This window comes from Lepisma saccharinum, unplaced genomic scaffold (assembly GCF_977018435.1).
Source record: "Lepisma saccharinum unplaced genomic scaffold, izLepSacc3.1 HAP1_SCAFFOLD_459, whole genome shotgun sequence".
NCBI lineage: Eukaryota > Metazoa > Arthropoda > Insecta > Zygentoma > Lepismatidae > Lepisma > Lepisma saccharinum.
The window spans coordinates 192,203-208,404 of record NW_028143154.1 but is presented as its reverse complement, the minus strand read 5'-3'; the positions used below and the strand labels follow the sequence as shown (position 1 = coordinate 208,404).

Here is a 16,202-nt window from a genome sequence, read left to right as displayed (position 1 = left end):
CTTAATTAAAACGCTTTTCACGCTCTGAAAAGCATATTAATTCAACATTTTAAAGAAAATCATCTCTGGCTTGGTCTGTAGAAAAAATGAGTTTTGAACGAGTACTAGCTTTGAACGCGTATTTCTCGAAAAATCAACTAATAAACCCATAGATCAAATGTCACAATTAAAACGCTTTTCTGGCTCTGAAAAGCATAATAATTCAAAATTATTAAGAAAATCATCTCTGGCATAGTCTGAAGAGAAAATGAGTTTCAAACGAAAATTATCATTTAAAGCGAATTTCTCGAAAAATCAAGTTTTGATATTATAGGCGAAATGTCATAATAAAAACGCTTTTCAGGCTCTTATGATCTTAATAATTCAACATTTTAATGAAAATCATTTCTGGCTAGGAAAGTAGAAAAAATGAGTTTCAAACGTTTACCAGCATTGTACGCGTATTTCTCGAAAAATCAAATATTCATTCCATAGTCCAAATGTCATAACTAAAACACGTTTCGGGCTCTACATAGCTTAATAATTCAACATTTTAAAGAAAATCATCTCTGACTAGCTCTGTAGAGAAAGTGAGTTTCGAACGAGTACTAACATTAAAAGCGTATTTCTCGAAAAATCAACTATTCATTTTAAAGTCCAAATGTCTTAATTAAAACGCTTTTCAACCTCTGAAAAGCATAATAATTCAACATTTTAAAGAAAATCATTTCTGGCTTGGTCTGTATAGAAATGCGTCTTAGTGAGTATTAGCATTGAACGCGAATTTCTCAAAACATTAAGTTTTGATCCTATAGTAGAAATGTCAGAATTAAAACGCTTTTCAGGCTCTGTAAAGTTTAATAATTGAACGTTTTAGAGAAAATCATCTCTGACTAGCTCTGTAGAGAAAATGAGTTTCGAACGAGTACTAGCATTGAACGCGTATTTCTCGAAAAATCAACTATTAATCCCATAGTTAAAATGTCATAATTAAAACGATTTTCAGCCTCTGAAAAGCATAATAATTTAACATTTTGAAGTAAATCATCTCTGCCTTGGTCTGTATAGAAAATGGGTTTTGAAGTGGGTATCAGCATCGAACGCGAATTTCTCGAAACACAAAATATTTTTTTCCGGAAAGTGGGATAAAGCTCCAAATATTTTACCCTTTGCGTGGTGAGAATAAATAAGGTTCGTTAATAATGAGGACATTAATATTAAAAATGCAGTTTGTTGGTTACTGATTGCTAGGTATCTTATGAAATCTACCTTGTGGTTTTTCTGGCTTCCATACAAGAGTGCTCTCTTCATTACTGCTATACCTTTTGGAAGTTTTGAAATGTTTTCCACTAGACCTTCTTTCTTTCTGAATGTCGAACTTCCGTGCACTATGAAAATGTACATTTCTTCTTTAAATTCTAAGCTTGGCGCTCGGGAGCAACAAAAGAGATTTTAAATGTGTAGTAAGAAAGCATTTCAATACTTAGTACATTACAAATAGAGAGCGTATGATCGCAATAAAATTCTTGTTCGGCAGGAATAATTAACCATCGATTATGCTAAACAAATATATTTAGCTAGAGCAAGGTCCCAGGAGGATGCAAGAAGCCGTTCCTGCAAAAGTGTATGTTGTACGAAGCGAAGAAACGTGACAAAACCACCACGTATGGAAGGCAAACCTGCATATATTTTATATCGCACATTTACAGAGCCGTGCCTCCTGAAGTTACAAAAATCCCAACTTCAATGATTCTTTTAGACATGATATAGTTGAAAAAAATATGTTTAGATGCACCAGGTGCGACACATGTGAGGAGTTATTCTTTCCCTGTACTGCGTTATTTCTTTTCATAACAGTAAGGCTAAATTCTTGTTTTATCTGAACTTTTTTATCTGAAGGAAACAACTCTCAAGTCTCAACAATTATAATTTTTTTGCTTAAATTTCCTATAATCTATACAAACAGTACCACATTTCACGTCCTTTGGTGCAACACCGTCAACAGCTAAAGTTACTTTCCTCGTCCTAATAAATTTACTTCCAACCAGTGACGGCGCCAGGGAAATGTGACTGGGGGGGGGCGAAAGGTTGGCAACAAAATATTGTAAGGGGGTAGTCACATTAAAAAGCCAGAAACCACTACTCATATATATATATACATATATAATAATACTTATAATAATGACTATTATAATAATTATTTTATTATTATGTTCATGTATGGTGTTTTGTGTTTGTCTTTTATTTAGAGTGGACGTTTACTGCTTAAATTTACTTCTTGATTACTAGTTTATCTCCACATGATTCGTTTTAATAAAGACATTAATTCTTTTTTATTGGTAAGTTGCGTTGTCTCTAGTAGCCTATTTCAGTATTGAAAGACATTCATAATTTTATAATTCATCGTCTTTCTTGAGATGAAACTACTGATATAAATATTTAAGTTATAAGATAATAATATAAATGACGAAAAAATGCTTCGAAGAGTTTAATTTTCTTGCAAAATAAACGTGACGTTGGAAGAAATGAATCTTCTTAAGTATTAGAAACAATGTGAGGCACTTAGTGAAGTGTATTTCTCCTGTAGGAGAATTCTGCTCTGTGTGGTTTGGAGAACACATTGCCACCTTTGGTACGTCCAGGACTTGACATTTCTTCTCAATGGCAAGAACAGCCAAATGAGGCAGTTTGCATCCAGCATCCTGTTTCGAGCAAGCCTTTTCAAAGATTGTAAGGACAACCATCTTCGTAATGCTGAAGAGTTTTGGGCAAAATTTGTATTTCACCTTTCAGGGAAATGTTATCACAGGATAAAAAAAATCAGACAAAGATTACAGTTACTCACGATTCAAGAAATATTCTGACCCTGGCATTACTTACTCTTACTCTACCACTCCAACGTATGTCTGTGCTAAACAATTACAGGCACGTATGTTGTTCGTGGGAAGATGTTCTTCGATGTTGATGTGTTCGAGAAAGAGCGAACCTGTATCCAATGATTGAAGCGTGGCAAATCCTAAATTGCGTTATTTTACGTGCCCGCGATATGTTTTGATTCGAATTTTAAGAGTAATTAGCATTTTAAGGTTCATGTTCAATACATTTCGAAATAATATATCCTCATTAACTTCAAGAGTATCGAAGAAATTCCCTTTGTTTTTTTCGATCACCTTTCGTCCCAGGTTCGATACCCAGTAGAGGCACTTTGAGCTAAGTCCCGATTGACTTTTCTGTGCATAAAATGGACTTAAAACACAAAATCAACCAACCAATCAAATCTTGAATCAACTTTGAATGTAGTTTAATAATTAGCGTTGTCACTAACGACCACGATTAGAATAATTTGCGCGTACTACAGATGATGTCTTGTGGTCCTGAAAATATTCGTGATGTTTTAAAACCATCCACATTCAACACTTTTTCCCAGTTCTGAAAACTTTTTAAAACTTAGGTTAATCTCGACAATTATAGGACATAAATGAATGAGAAATCACCTATGCCCAGGTCGGCGCTCGAATCTTGAACGAAAGTCACATACACATAGCTATATATATACTAAACAAATTAATATTTGTTAATCAAGTTGGTATTATAAACAGGAAAGCGATATCATGCAGAATACACCACTTTGAAAAGGTGAAAATCGTCATATACTTATAAATGAACTCTCTTTATTATTTGATATTTAATTAACTTCAGTTGGAGGGCCCGGGAGAGGGCGAAGTGGCGCCCCCCTGCCTCCTCTGGCGTCGTCACTGCTTACAACCCTCTAATAACTTCGCTGCTGATAGCCTCACCTTCGAAATGGAAGCTTGTGTGTCGGCGAATAATACAAAGAACTTGTGTTCACTGTCCCTCTTGCATTCAAAGTTTGCCGTTTTCCTTTTCAGCTTTTCCTGCAAAACTTCCTGTCAGCAAGCAAAGCAAATTACAGATTTTTTTATTGCCCCTCCCTTGCATCAACTTTCATTCCTACTTTAGGCCTGGATTTATGGCACTTACCCGCTACTGCAGGTTTGCCCCCTGAAAGAACGGTGACCATTGTTCAAAGCAAAACCTCTGTCAGTGGGAAGCGGCGAAAAATAGTCTCGGAAAACGCCCTGGCCGTAAACAGACTCCCGCCACCCTAACATTGCTGTCAGCTTCCCTCTGAAGTTTGATAAAACTACTTTGTGAAATTTGTTTAGTAACGATTGAAAATGTAGACAGTAGATACTACATGTATTTTGCTAATAAACTTGAAGGCTAAATTTACAGAATAAAAAGAACAGCTACAACATTCCTTCATTTGATTCAGAGAAAAGCTAATCGGAAATGGACCCACACTTTAAAATGGGATTCAAATCACTATGTTCCTTCACGGATTATCGAACCCGGCACCCCTTGATTACAAGGTGAAGTGCTACCACTGTACCATCGGGGAGTCCCAATAAAACAAAGTTTCCTTCTACGACGATTATACAGAAGTTAGTGCACTTCCTTCATATGAAATCTATTCTATATCAGGCTCAGAATTTCGTTATTACAATGACATTTTTTTAATGGCCGCGGTATTTTGACCGTGCGAAGGTAGCATAATCATTAGTCTTTTAATTGGGGGCTAGAATGAATGGTTGGACGAGGAATAGACTGTCTTTAGTTAATTAATATATAATTTTACTTTAGAGTGAAAAGGCTTTATTCTTTTAAGGGGACGATAAGACCCTATAGATCTTTATATTATTTTAATGATGTTTTGATTAGTAATATAATTATATATATTATTAAATAGTATTTTGTTGGGGTGATGGGAAGATAATAATTAGCTCTTTTTTATTTAATATTCAATAATTTTTGTTATTTGGATCCATTTTTAGTGATTTAAAGAATAAGTTACCTTAGGGATAACAGCGTAATCTTTCTTGAGAGATCATATCGACAGGAGGGGTTGCGACCTCGATGTTGGATTAAGATATCATTTGGGGGTAGCATTTCATATTTGATGGTCTGTTCGACCTTTAATTTCTTACATGATCTGAGTTCAAACCGGCGTGAGCCAGGTTGGTTTCTATCTCTTAATATTAAAAGTGTTTTAGTACGAAAGGACCAAATACTTATATTATATATATAATATTGATTAATAATAATTACCATTATGGCAAAGAAGTGCATTGAATTTAGAATTCAATAATGAAGATAAATTTCTTTTCATAGTAGATGATATCAGATTTATTTATTGGAGTTATTTCTTTTATTATTTTAGTTGTATGTGTTTTAATTAGAGTTGTTTTTTTTTACTTTATTTGAGCGCAGGGTTTTAGGTTATATTCAAATTCCTAAGGGGCCTAATCGGGTTGGGATTTGTGGTATTTTTCAGCCTTTTGCTGATGCAGTTAAATTATTTACTAAGGAGCAAACATTACCTACTTTGAGAAACTATTATCCATATTATATATCTCCAGTTTTTAGTTTATTTTTGTCTTTGGTTGTTTTTCCATATCACACCTTATTATTTAATTTTTATTTGGGGGTATTTTTCTTTTTATGTTGTATGAGAATAGGAGTGTATAGAGTAATATCTGCTGGGTGGGCATCTAATTCTAATTATGCGTTACTTGGGGGTCTTCGAGCCGTTGCTCAAACTATTTCTTATGAGGTTAGATTAGTATTAATTTTACTATCTTTTATTTTTTTAATTGGTGGCTATAATTTACTTTTATTTAATGTTTTTCAGGATTATTTATGGTTTATCTTTATTGCTTTACCGTTGGCGTTAGCCTGATTGAGTTCTTGTTTAGCTGAAACTAACCGGACTCCTTTTGATTTTGCTGAGGGGGAATCTGAACTTGTTTCTGGGTTTAATGTTGAGTATAGCGCTGGTGGATTTGCTTTAATTTTTATATCTGAATATGCTAGTATTTTATTTATAAGTGTTTTATTTAGAATTTTATTGTTGGGGGGATACCACTTTTCTTATTTTTTTTTACTTAAGGGTTATTTTTTTAGGATTTATTTATATTTGAATTCGAGGGACACTACCACGATTTCGTTATGATAAACTTATATATTTAGCTTGAAAAAGTTTTCTTCCGGTTTCTTTAAATTATTTTTTTTTTTGGTTGGTTTTAGGGGGTTGATTGTATCAATTTATATTTAGTTGCATAATAATTAGAATGTAAGACTTCTAGAATATTTATATTCTATTTTATGTTTTCAAGACATACACTTAAAGTTTCAGTCAAGAAGTCATTTTTTTAAGATTTTATCTCATAGTAGTAGGGTTGCTGGGGATATAATGAAATATATAAAATATATAATTGTTAATACTTGCCCAGTAGTAATGTATGGAGTTTCTACGGGTCGGGCTCCAATTCAGGTTAATAAAATAAAGGTTGCAAATATTAATCAAAATAATACTTGATTTAATGGATAAAATTGTAGTCCACGAAAATTTCTTTTATGGTGTATTGGTATAATAAATAAAATTATAATAGATAATACTAGTGCTACTACTACTCCAAGCTTATTTGGGATTGATTGTAGAATGGCGTATGCAAACAGAAAGTATCACTCTGGTTGAATGTGTACTGGGGTTACTAGTGGATTTGCAGGGGTAAAGTTTTCAGGGTCTCCTAGGGTTGTTGGAAATATTAATGAGAGTTGTATTAGTCTTAAAATTATAAGTATAAACCCTAATATATCTTTTATTGAGAAGTATGGGTGGAATGGAATTTTATCCATGTTGCTATTAATAGATAGTGGATTATTAGACCCAGTTTGATGCAAGAAAAGTAGATGAATTATGGATATTGCTATTAAAATAAATGGTAATAAAAAATGAAAGGCGAAGAATCGAGTTAGTGTAGCACTATCTACTGCAAATCCCCCCCAAATTCATTGGACTAACGTAGTCCCTAAATATGGATGTGTATTACTCTAGAAAAGGCTAAATCTGTTCTTGAAATATAATGTATTGCTAAAAAAAGTCCTGTTAAGATTTGGATTGAAAGACATATTCCTATGAGTGAGCCAAAATTTCATCAATAGGAAATATTTAGTGGGGCTGGCAAGTCTACTAATGCATTATTTGCTAATTTGAGTAGAGGGTGATAAATCCGTGCTGGTTTTGTCATTTGTAATTATTTAATTATTTTTAGAGGCCCATGTGAAAGTCTAGTAATTTTTACAATTGCAATTAATGTAATAAATAGATATACTACTGTTATAGTAGTTATTATTATAATGGATTCATTGTATAATTTTATTCCTGGTGAGGGTGGTGTACTTCTTCAGGTTGTATAAGTATCTATATTTTGTAGTATTGAGGGGGTTAATAATGGGTCTATTATTATTAATATAAATAAACATAATAATATTAAAGTTACACTCATAATTATTATTTTTGTTCTTATTTTAAATATTTCATTTGGTGTAAGTCTTGTTGTATAAATAAATAGAACTAATATTCCTCCTAAAAATACTAGAAATAATACATAGGAAAGTCATGTGGATTTTAAGAATGTGGATATTGTTAGGCATGCAGTAATAGTTTGTATAATTAGTGTGATCCCCATAGACAGTGGATGTTTTATGTATAATATTATTAGTGCTAATAGTAATATAACAGTAATTAGTATTAATTGTATTTTAATATCAAGGGGTAGTTTAATAAAAATATTGGCTTTGGGAGCTAATGATGATGTAATTATATCTTCCTTGATGTTTTTAGAATTATTAATTCATTAATGATTTACAAGACCATTGTTTTCCCGGGTTCGATCCCCGGCCGGTTCAATTCCGGGAACTTTTCTAACGGTGAAAGCGGCCCCGGCGCCTACCCAGCGTCGAATAACATGGGTACCTGGGGGAAACCCTGGGGGGTAAAGGCGGTCAGGGGCGTGATGCTGATCACATCACCCCCACTCACGACCGGATCAAGAAAGTGTGGGGCGTTACCCTCACACCCCCTATACGCCTTTATGGCGTGGTGCTATGCACAGGGGAACACTTTACCTTTACCTTTGTTTTTATTAAACTATAAAAACTTATGTTAAGAGTATTATTTATATTATTTATTTTATTTACTAGATTTTTATGCTTTATTTCTCAACGTAGGCTCTTATTAGTAACTCTATTAAGACTTGAATTTATTGTGTTATCCTTATATTTATATATAACTTATTATTTTATTAATAATCAGGAAGAAACTTATTTTTGTTTATTATTTATTTCGTTTTGTGTATGTGAGGGGGCTCTTGGTCTATCTGTTATAGTATCAGTTACACGTACTCATGGTAATGATTATTTTAATTCTTTTGTATTATTGAAATGTTAAAATATATTTTTTATTTTATATTTTTAATCCTTTTGAGATTTAATAGTTCTTTATGAATGGTGGTTCAAATTTCTATTATTTTTGGTTGTTTTTTGTTTTTATTAATAGTATGATTTGGTATCGGAGTATGGGGGGCTGGTTATTTTATTGGCTTAGATGTGATGTCTTACTCTTTAATTTTGCTTAGCATTTGAATTATTTTTTTAATAATAGTGGCTAGAAATAGTATTATATCTATTTATTTTTATCCTTGTAGATTTATATTTTTGTTAATTATTTTATTATTATTGTTAATATTAACTTTTATAAGAATAATTTTTTTTTATTTTATTTGTTTTTTGAGGGATCATTAGTACCTACTTTATTTTTAATTTTAGGGTGAGGGTATCAGCCAGAACGAGTACAAGCGGGGGTATATTGACTTTTTTATACATTACTTGCTTCTTTACCTCTTTTGGTTGGTATTTTTATGTTAAATTATAAGGTGGGGGGTTTATATATATATATATATTTAGATATATTAATATTGATATATTAGAATGGTGTTTGCCTTTTTAGTAAAAATACCTATATTTTTGGTTCATTTGTGATTACCTAGGGCTCATGTTGAGGCTCCAGTTAGTGGGTCTATGATTTTGGCTGGGATTTTATTAAAGCTCGGAGGGTATGGGATTTTGCGAATTATTTCTTGTATTGAGAGATTAGCTGTTAAATATAATATTTTTTGATTTGGTATTAGCATTGTTGGAATTTGAATAATTAGTCTTGTTTGTATACGTCAAATTGATTTAAAGGCTTTGGTTGCATATTCATCTGTAGCACATATAGGTCTTGTTTAGATGGGGATTATAACTATAGGGGCATGAGGAATAAATGGTAGTCTTACTTTAATAGTAGCACATGGTCTTTGTTCTTCTGGAATATTTTGTCTAGTAAATATTACTTATGAACGATTAGGTAGTCGTAGTATATTAATTAATAGGGGGATAATTAGTTATATTCCTAGATTATCTTTATGATGATTTATATTGAGAATTACTAATATAGCTGCCCCCCCTTCTATTAATCTGTTGGGTGAAATTAGTCTATTAAATAGAATTATTGGGTGATCCTACTTTAGTTTTGTAGGTGTTGCATTACTCTCCTTTTTAAGTGCTGGTTATACTTTATATTTATATTCTTACACTCAACATGGAATATACTACTCTGGTGTATTTTCTTGCTGAAGAAGTAACATTCGTGAATATTTATTATTATTTTGTCATTTATTTCCATTAAATTTTTTAATTGTTTTTTGTTCTCCAATATTTCATTGAATTTAAATTATTTCAGTAGTTTAAGTAGAATAGTAAGTTGTGGACTTACTGGTAGCTAAAAAGTTCTTAGATCAATGGTTTTTAATTTTTTTATTACAAGTATAGTATCAATTATTTTATTAATTAGTAGAATAATTTTATTATTATTAGGGATAATATTTTTAATTAGGGATATTACAATTTTTATTGAGTGAAATATTGTTAATTTGAATAGTTCTAGTATTATCATAACAATATTATTTGATTGAATATCTTTAATTTTTATAGGATTAGTTATATATATCTCTTCTATGGTTATTAATTATAGAGGTTCTTATATAGAAGGGGATTATAATATAAATCGATTTATTATTTTAGTTTTATTATTTGTCGGGTCTATAATGTTTTTAATTATTTCTCCTAATATTATTAGAATTATTTTAGGATGGGATGGTCTAGGACTAGTTTCTTACTGCCTAGTAATTTATTATCAGAATGTTCGTTCCTATTCTGCTGGAATATTAACTGCTTTGTCTAACCGAATTGGTGATGTATTTATTTTATTATCTATTGCTTGAATATTAAATTATGGTAGCTGAAATTATATCTATTATTTATGATTAGTTTCTGACTTTGATATAATATTAATTACTAGATTTATTATTATTGCTGGGATAACAAAGAGTGCACAAATTCCATTTTCTGCATGATTGCCGGCAGCTATGGCTGCACCCACCCCAGTTTCTGCATTAGTTCATTCTTCTACTTTGGTTACTGCTGGAGTTTATTTATTAATTCGTTTTGGAGATATACTGATATATATACTGTTTTTGGTAGGATACTCTTATTACTGTCAGGGTTAACTATATTTATAGCTGGGGTTGGTGCTAATTTTGAATATGATTTGAGGAAAATTATTGCTTTATCTACATTAAGACAACTTGGGTTAATAATGTTAACATTATCTGTGGGGTTAAAGGAATTATCATTTTTCCATTTATTGACACATGCTATATTTAAGTCTTTATTGTTTTTATGTGCCGGTGTAGTTATTCATGTAATAGGGGATGTTCAGGATATTCGTTGTATGGGGGGTCTAATTAATAAAATACCAATAACTATTTCTTGTATAATAATTTCTAGTCTTGCCTTATGTGGAATACCGTTTTTGGCTGGGTTTTATTCTAAGGATTTAATTTTGGAAATATTAAGTATATCTTCTTTTAATTTAGTAATATTTGTTTTATTATGAGTTTCTACGGGTATAACTGTAGCCTATAGTTTTCGATTAAATTATTATTTAGTTGGTAAATCTTATAGAGGTATATCATTTCAATTCTTTTCAGATGATGGGGGATGAGGCATATTTAAAGGTATGTTAGGCCTATTATTCTTATCTATTGTAGGTGGTTCTGGGTTAATATGATTAATATTTCCTTCTGTTTTTGTTATTATTATCCCACTTAGTTTGAAAATAGGGGCAATTATATGTATTTTATTGGGAGGGTGAATTGGGTATAATATTACATCTTTCTTGTTCGAAATTTATCCATTTTTTAATAATAAAATAATATATTATTTATTAGGGGGGATATGATTTTTACCTTATTTATCCTCTGGTGGATTAATTGGTAGTTCATTTATTACTGGAGGTCTATATATTAAGGCTGTTGATTATGGATGAAGTGAACTTATGGGGGGACAGGGAGTCTATAAATATATAAGGAGTGGTTCTTTAAATATCCAATTAATACATTCTAATTATTTTAATATTTATTTTATATTTTCATTTTTAATAGTAATTTTATTAATAATTTATATGTGTTTATATAGCTTATAATAAAGCATAATATTGAAGTTATTAGGAAGGATAAAATAATTCTATAGGCATTTCTTGAACTTATTTAAAGTTCAGCTTTATCATGAAAAGATAATGTAATTTTATACTAAAGAAATAGTGTGAGAGTATTAATGGAGTTTCACCACTAAAGATGGAAGTTAGCAGCCCCCACTTAATAATATACCCCTTAACTGAGGAGATAATCCTAATTTTATTATTAACATTAATATGCCGCCTTCCTTTGGCTTCAGTCAAATAAGCAAGGGTAATATATACCAATTTATTCAGGTCGAAGCTGATTGCTTTTGCTTCTTGCTCAATAAAGTAAATTGAACTATTCAATACCTTTTGAATGCAACTCAAATATTATTATTAACTATTACTCTAGCATGCTCATTCTAGTGATCCTTGGGTTCATTCATGATATAAACCTAAAAGCAAGATTAATAGGAATAGGAGTCTAACACATATTCAATATATTAGTTTTGAATTAGTAATAATAACTGTTATTGGTAATAGTAATACAATTTCTACATCAAAAATTAGACAAATTACTGCAATTAGAAAGAATTTTATAGAGAATGGAATTCGTGCTGAGGATTTTGGGTCAAATCCACACTCAGACGGTGATCTTTTTTCTCGGTCTGTAATTATTTTTTTTGATAGTAATGTGGATAATATTATTACAATTGAGGTAATTATTATAATTAATAATGAGGTACTTATGATTATATTAATTATTTACTTTATTTTATTATAATCTTTTTAATTGGAAGTTAAGCGTACTTTAAATATACTAAGTAAATTATCTACCTCATCAGTAAATTGAAATATAAAGGAATAATCATACTACATCTACGAAATGTCAATATCAGGCTGCTGCTTCAAATCCGAAGTGATGTGTTGGTGAAAAATGGCATAAGATGTGTCGAGCTAAACATACCCCTAGGAATGTTGATCCAATAATAACATGTAACCCATGAAATCCTGTTGCTATAAAGAATGTGGATCCATATACTGCATCAGCGATAGTAAAGGGGGATTCATAATATTCATATGCCTGAAGAATAGTAAAATATATTCCTAATATTAGTGTTAATATAAGGGCTTGCGTTGTATGTGAGTGGTTTTTTTCTAATAACCCATGATGGGCTCATGTTACTGTTACTCCTGAGGCTAGTAAAATTGCTGTATTTAATAAAGGTACTTGTATTGGGTTAAATGGAGTAATTCCCCTTGGTGGTCATAATATCCGCAGTTCAATTGTTGGGGATAATCTTCTATGGAAAAATGCTCAAAAGAAGGATACAAAAAATAATACCTCTGAGATAATAAATAGAATTATGCCCCATCGTAGTCCTATTATAACTTGATTTGTATGTAATCCTTGATATGTTCCCTCTCGTGAAATATCTCGTCATCATTGAATTATTGTAAGAAGTATAGTTGTTATTCCTATTGATAATAGAATTATATTTTGTTGGTGAAATCATCTAATTATCCCTGTTGTTAATATTATTGCTCTAATAGCTCCTGTTGCTGGTCATGGGCTTTGATCTACTAGGTGATATGGGTGGTTTTGGTTTGCTGACATTGGTTATTTTGATTCTCTAGAATAAATAGCAATTAATAAGGCAAATACATAAGATTGGATAAATGCTACGGCTGTTTCTATAATAATTAATATAATTTGTGCTAAAATTAATATTGAAAGTCCAATAATTTCTAATATTGTTCCTGTATTTCCAATTATTGATATTATTAAATGTCCAACTATTATGTTTGCTGCTAGTCGCACTGATAGAGTTATTGGACGAATTAGATTTCTAATTATTTCAATACCTACTATAATTGGTATTAATAGTGCTGGCACACCTTCCGGTACTAGGTGTGCTAATATATGTTTTGTATTATTGATTCACCCAAATAATATAAATGATAATCATATTGGTAGGGCCAGGGTTAGGGTAAATACTAAGTGACTTGATCTAGTAAATACATAGGGTAGTAATCCTATTGAATTATTAAATAAGATTATTGAAAATATACTAATAAATATTAGGGTTCTTCCCTGGTGACTAATTATCCCTAAAAATGTTTTAAATTCTTCATGTAACTTTATTATTATTATGTTATATAATATAGAGGTTCGTGATTGTATTAATCAAAATGGGGCTGGGATTATTAATAATCCCAGGAATGTTCTTATTCAATTTAGTGATATATTTATAATTGATGATGTTGGATCGTATGATGAAAATAATCTTGTTATCATTTTCAGTATTTAATTTTTGGTTTATTTTCTATTTTAAAGTTGTTACTATTTAATAATTTATTATAATTATAATAATTGATGATTATAAATAGAAAATAAATTGATATAAATATTATAAATAGAATAATTCAATTTAATGGGTATATTTGTGGAATAAAAAAGTATCTATAAAGATAATTTAGGTTTGACATTCCTATGTTATAGATTAACTAACTCTTTTCATTAGAAGTAGTTGTTATATTACTATTTTGTGGTTTAAGAGACCATTACTTACTTTTCAGTCATCTAATGATTCTTGTATAATTTTTATTAGTCAATTAATAAAAGATTTGTGAGTTGTAGTTTCAACAATAATTGGTATGAATCTATGATTAGAACCACAAATTTCTGAACATTGTCCGAAAAATAAGCCAATTCGACTAATATTTACTCCTGCCTGGTTAAGTCGTCCTGGGGTGGCATCTATTTTAATCCCTATGGATGGTATGGCTCATGAGTGTAATACATCTGCAGATGTAGTTAGTACTCGGATATCTATGTTAATTGGTAATACTGTTCGATTATCTACATCTAATAATCGAAATGAGTCTATAGATATTTCATTTGTTGGGGATATATATGAGTCAAATTCTGCCCTTATAAAATCGGAGTATTCATAACTTCAATATCATTGATGTCCAATAGTTTTAAGGGTCAATGAAGGTTGATTAATTTCATCTAATAAGTATAATAAACGTAGAGAGGGTAGGGCAATAAAAACTAGGGTAATTGCTGGTATAATTGTTCATATTGTTTCTAATGTTTGTCCTTCTAAAAGTATTCGGTTCGTTAATTTGTTATTAAATAATGATGCTATTAAGTATCCTACTAATACTGTAATTATAATTAAAATTAATATTGTGTGGTCATGGAAAAATATTATTTGTTCTATTAATGGGGAGGATCTATCTTGTAATCCTACTTGATTTCAGGTTGCCACTTTTAAGTAAGGGATATTCCTTATATTTGAAGCTTAAATTCAATGCACTTCTCTGCCACCTTAAAAATTAGTTGTTAGTAAGTAGTATTGGGAGTTCTGAATATGTATGTTCAGAGGGAGGTGACATTTGATACCATTCAATTGATGATGCTTGTTGTAGATTAAATAATGTTGGTCGGGCACTTGTCATACCTTCTCAGGTAATAAAAATTATAATAATTACTGCTGTAAATGATAAGATTGATCCTAATCTTGAAACAACATTTCATATTGTATATGCATCTGGATAATCCGAATATCGTCGCGGTATTCCTCTTAATCCTAGAAAATGTTGTGGGAAGAATGTTAAGTTAACTCCAATAAATATTGAGATAAATTGAATTTTTAATCAATCTGGATTTATTATTACTCCTGTAAATAATGGAAATCAATGTACTAGTCCTGCTATAATAGCAAATACTGCTCCTATAGATAATACATAATGAAAATGTGCTACAACATAGTATGTGTCATGCAGCACAATGTCTAGTGATGAATTTGCTAATACTACTCCTGTTAATCCCCCTATTGTAAATAAGAAAATAAATCCTAATGCTCATAATATTGATGGAGAGTAATTAATTTGTGTTCCATGTAGTGTTGCAATTCATCTAAATACCTTAATTCCTGTTGGTACAGCGATAATTATTGTAGCTGCAGTAAAATATGCTCGAGTATCAACATCTATTCCTACAGTAAATATATGATGTGCTCATACAATAAATCCTAGGAACCCAATTGCTATTATTGCATAAATTATTCCAAGAACTCCAAATGTTTCTTTTTTACCTCTTTCTTGAGTTACAATATGTGAAATTATTCCAAATCCCGGTAGAATTAGAATATATACTTCTGGGTGTCCAAAGAATCAGAATAGGTGTTGATATAAGATTGGGTCTCCACCACCAGATGGGTCAAAAAATGAGGTATTTAAATTTCGATCTGTTAATAGCATTGTAATTGCTCCTGCTAGAACTGGTAGTGATAATAATAGTAGAACTGCAGTGATTACTACTGACCATACGAATAATGGTACTCGTTCTATGGATATTCCTATAGTTCGTATATTAATTACTGTTGTAATAAAATTTACTGCCCCTAGAATAGAGGATACTCCTGCTAAATGTAATGAAAAAATTGATAAATCTACAGAGGCTCCGGCATGTGCAATTCCTGCAGATAGGGGAGGATATACTGTTCAACCAGTTCCTGCACCACTCTCTACAATTCTTCCTGATAATAGTAGAGTTAATGATGGAGGTAGTAATCAAAATCTTATATTATTTAATCGTGGGAAGGCTATGTCTGGGGCTCCAATTATTAAAGGTACTAGTCAGTTTCCAAATCCCCCAATTATAATAGGTATTACTATGAAAAAAATTATAATAAATGCGTGTGCAGTTACAATCACATTGTAGATCTGATCATCTCCAATTAAACTTCCTGGTTGGCCTAATTCTATACGGATTAAGATACTTAAT

General features: G+C 30.9%; 1 pseudogene; it reads left to right on the top strand.

Moving 5' to 3' along the window:
* Window positions 1–9,683: 9,683 nt before the first annotated feature.
* LOC145982873 (NADH-ubiquinone oxidoreductase chain 5 pseudogene) lies at window positions 9,684–11,185 on the top strand (annotated as a pseudogene).
* Window positions 11,186–16,202: the final 5,017 nt, after the last annotated feature.